General features: G+C 45.5%; 1 pseudogene; it reads right to left on the reverse strand.

The window, feature by feature from the left end:
- Positions 1–3,876: 3,876 nt before the first annotated feature.
- LOC101655606 lies at positions 3,877–4,418 on the reverse strand (annotated as a pseudogene).
- Positions 4,419–4,887: the final 469 nt, after the last annotated feature.

Genomic DNA, 4,887 nt, shown 5'->3' on the forward strand with positions numbered 1-4,887 from the left:
ATAAGATGCGGACTGCACTGAGGGAACACACCCCATTCCTCTAGTTCTTTAATGCTTCACCCCCCCACTGTCATGACCCCAGTTCTACCTTAAAAATCCAGCTAGACAGGAGCATGTGCACTGTACAGATAAGAGCTCTCGACAGATGGAATCCAGGACAGAGAAACCCCATAGGAACAGTCATGGGAGTAGCGATACCATGAGGGTAGGGTGAAGGTAGGAAAATAAGGGGTAGAAATAGGAAACCAAGTATAATGATCAATGTATTAACACCCCCTACCCCACCCCCGCTGTAGGGGAATGAACAACAGAAACTTGGGAGAAGGGAGACAGCGGACATTGTAAGATATGAAAATAATTTATCAGGGGTCCACAAAGGTGGAAGGGGTGCGGGGGAGAGGAGCTGATACCAAGGGTTCAAGTAAAAAGAAAATGTGTTGAAAATTATGATGGCAACATATGTACACATGTGTTTGATACAATTGGTTTATGGATTGTTATAAGAGCTGTAAGCGCCCCAATAAAATGATTTATTAAATTTAAAAAAAGATGCAGACTGTGGGCTGGGGAAAGGCGTGGTGGGGCACTGAAGATGAAGAACAGAGAGGTGAGGAGCTGGAGTCAGGTGTCTCAACCTTCCTGGACTTGCCTGCTTAACCTTACACTGATGGGACTTCTAGAGGGACAGTCCTATAGACAATCAGCTCTGGGTCTCAGCCAAGAATGGTGGTGACAGGGAGCCCAGTGGGTGAGAGGTGACATGATTCTGGGAATAGCCCAGGTGCCTCTCTCTCTGACCCAGGCTGTCTCCAGGGAAGCAGGGAGGACAAAGGGCACTGTGTGTTTCTTCTTCCATCAGAAGATGGAAGGTTGGCCTCACTCCTTTGCCTGGGCGTGGTTATGTTGAATACACATGTACTTCATGTCTATTTTAAAACATTCAAATGTACTTGAACGGTACAATATTATATGAACAGTGCACACAGCTCAAGTAATTTTAGTGAAAACATCTTAATTTATAAACATACCATTCAGGCAATCAGGATAAAGTCAAAGTCACATTTGATCACCCTTTGTCCAAGCCATGAGAATTTCTCCCTCTTGCTCCCCCCTCCTTTCCCCTGCCACCAGAGTCATAGCCACTAATTTGGAGTATAGTCTTCTGTTCCTTTCTCTACACAACACACAGAAACATATAGGTAGTGTTTTTCCTTGACAGGGTTTATTTTCCTTCTATTTTTGAAATACGCTTTAAAGCATTTCATTTACTTACTTAATTACATGGACAGGGTTCAAAGTTCCAAAGGTCCAACAGAGAATATAATCAAAAGCAAGTGTCCCTCCCAGGAGACAACCCTCAAGTCTGTTTTCCTGTGATTCTGCCCAGATATATTTTGTGCATCTGACTTTTCAGAACCTCTCCTGCAGCCCTTCCCTTCTCAGTATGTGGGTTCATTCCTTTTGACACCTGCAGAGGATCCTGTTGGGTGGGTGCGCAGTGTTTATCTGGAATCCTATGGAAACAAGAACTGCCTGCCATATTTTTCTACTACAAAAATACCACAATTCATATACTGACCCATTATTTTACACACTCATCTGGAAGCTACATCTCTAGTGCATTTTAAAAGTTGACAGCAATTGACAAACGCCCTCCATAGTGTGCTAATTTATACAGCTTATAGGTTTGTTTGTATGTTAATTTTCATATCATACTATATACTTTGTCCTGAAGACTCACACTTGATTCACACAATCTGTCTTAGAGCTCTGCCTGTGTTGTGTTAGGCTGGGTTCTCCAGAGAAGCAGAACCAGCAATACTCAGAGAAGTTTACATCACAGAAATTGGCTCACATAGTGGTGTTAAGTTCAGTGTGGCTCAAGCCTGTGTGTCAGATGTTCAAGTTGGCAACTTTTCCTGACTTGCATGGTGCCTGGGGCCGGGAACCGGGAAGCCAGATCAGAGGCCAGAACAGTAGATATTATGGCAGTCCAGGATAGCTTCCAGATAGCTCACAAGATTGGCAGGCAAGATCCTGGACCACAAGTATCTGTCCAGAGACCAGATGCAGGACCCAGGCCAGCAGTGAGGGGCGAGAAGGGGGCCAGTTCTTGGAGGCATTTATTTTATAATTATCAAATAGGCTACACACTGCCACCCAAGGAGATGTCATTAGTCGTTGTGTGACCTGCCCCTTATGGGGGAGGACTTACTACCAAAATACAGAGAATCCAGGTCAGGCCAAGTTAACATAAACCTAGCTATCAGATATGCTAACACCCATTGATGTACCTCATTTAAAAGGAAAATCACCTGACCATTTCCCATCCCTCCGGTGGCTCTAAAGCGCTAATTACATTGATCACTTACTGATGGACATTAGGTGATTTTCATTTTGCTGCCACCAATGTTGCCAGTGATGATCTGTATATGCATAGAATAGTTTCAGAGAAGTAGCTTGCAACAGTGATAGGTATGCATATTTCCAATTTCAATAATATTAACTACTGCCACTGAGTTGACTGTGACTCATAGTGACCCTATAGAACAGGGTAGAACTGCCCCGGTGAGTTCCCAAGACGGTGACTGTTTACTCTGGGAGGAGAAAACCCCATCCTGAGGAGCAGCTAGCGGCTTTGAACTGCTGACCTTCCTGTTAGCAGCCTCCCAAAATGTTGTGCCAATTTCTACTTCCACTAGCTGAGCATGGGAGCATTAGATTCATATCTAGAGCTAGCCCATAGGCTGCCTTCTGAACCAAAGCCCCAAGTCTCATTTATTATGGAACTGTCCAGGCCCCCCACCCTTCTCAGGTTGGTGCTGGTACAGAAATGAGGTGTTGAGCTAAGTTTTGGGAAGGAGGAACTCTGCTGAGAAGTAGGTTGTCTTGCATTGGCCAGGTGGACTGGACTGCCAGGTCATCCACACCATCTTCAAAGGCTGCCTAGGGAAAAAGTCACTCACCTTACTAAGAGGGTTCAAACGGAAATGTGGGATCAACAAATGCACGGAGCATACACTCTATACAAAGCCTTGGGCCAGGTCTTGACCCAGAGATGAGTGAGGCCAGTCCTTGCCCTCTCACAGCTTTATAATCAGGAAGAAAATAGATGAGTAGACAGACAATGACAATTGAACATGGAGCCAGACTTCCTTTTCTGATAATACCTGGGACTTCCTGCTACACAGCACATAAAAATGCTGGGAATAAAGTAAACAAACATCCCTTTAAATGCAACTTGCAACAGCTGGGTTTTTACATGTATTCAGGAGGATGAAGGCTTGCTTTTACATCAAATAAGGAGTTGGAACATATAAGCCTAAGGCCCTTGAAGAATTATAGCACAGGGAAAAAGAATAGACTGGGGGGGGGGGCGCGGATACAAACACCAATCATGACTAAAGAGAGACCAACAGGGTATGTGGACATCTTGACCTGGTCATTGGGAAGGCGAAAAAAATTTTTTTTAACTCTCCTGAAAAATCATTGGGTTGAAAAGTTCAGCAATAACTGGCTTCAGGCAAAGCTTGATCTAGTGGCTAAGAGACTTAAAAAAAAACAAAACTTTTTGTATACTCCCCTATCCCCTTGGCACACTGTTGTTAGCTGGCTTTGAATTGATTCCGACCATGGCCACCCCATGTGTTACACAGTAGATCTGTTCTGTGGGGTTTTCTTGTCTGTGATCTTAAAGGAAGCAGCTTGCTTGGGTGGGTCCGAACAGCCACCTTTCAGGCTGGCAGTGGAGCACAAACCACTTGCACTATTTGTGTGTGACTCCCAGGGACCGTCCTGTGAGCTAGTTTTCCTATCACTAACGCCTTGCATTTCTTTTTCTTTAACGCCTTGCATTTCTTTTTCTTTCTTTCTTTTTTTTCTTTTCTGGTTACAGGTTTATTCACCACAAAAGCATCCCCTCCGACTTTACTGGGGTGGCTGACCACGTCCACGACCAAATCCGCCTCTAAACGAACTCTGTGGCTGACCCAGCCCCAGCCTAGGCTTTCTTGTCGGCACCAGGCGGCACAGCACTCCGTCTGTAAGTGTCTCTGTCTGCCTCTCCTCTGGTCAGTCTGGCTGGTCGCTCACCCTCCAGACCTTTGGGCCGTGGCCTGCCAGTCTCGAGGCGACTGCGGCGCAGGGTGGCAGGTACAATCTCAGGGGGCAGGTGAAGGTCATCCCAGAGGTACTGAATCGTTGGTAAGATACCAGTAGAAATGTCTCCAGGCAAACTGTTCCTTCACGTAGCCTCGTGACTTGAGAGACTTCATGGCCTTCATGACATGAAGGTTGGGCACATTCTTGTCCGCCAGTTCGGGGTGCTTGGGCATGTGGACATCCTTCTTGGCCACCATTACCCCCTCCTTGAAAAGGAGCTCATAGATAGCGATCCGGTTCTTCTTGGGCATCAACATTGCGGTGGCCGCTGTGTGCAGAGCCGGGACGGGAAAGCTGCCTTGCATTTCTATGACACATTTGTTCTAATTGATGAAGCAGAGACTTTTTTTTTTTGAATCATTTTATTAGGGGCTCATACAACTCTTATCACAATCCATACATCCATCCATTGTGTCACGCACATTTGTACATTCATTGCCCTCATCATTCGCAAAACATTTGCTCTCCACTTAAGCCCCTGGCATCAGCTCATTTTCCCCCTCCCTCCCCGGTCCCCCCTCCCTTGTGAACCCTTGATAATTTATAAATTATTATTTTGTCATATCTTACACTGTCCGATGTCTCCCTTCACCCACTTTTGTTGTCCACTACCCAGGGAGGAGGTTATATGTAGATCCTTGTAAGACTCAAGATGCTCTATCTTTTGATAGCCGGGAACCATCAGCTTTCTTCACCACATTTGCTTATGCACCCACTTTGTCTTCA

Source organism: Echinops telfairi, unplaced genomic scaffold, assembly GCF_000313985.2.
Source record: "Echinops telfairi isolate 266 unplaced genomic scaffold, ASM31398v2 ScPeMD7_5592;HRSCAF=6446, whole genome shotgun sequence".
NCBI lineage: Eukaryota > Metazoa > Chordata > Mammalia > Afrosoricida > Tenrecidae > Echinops > Echinops telfairi.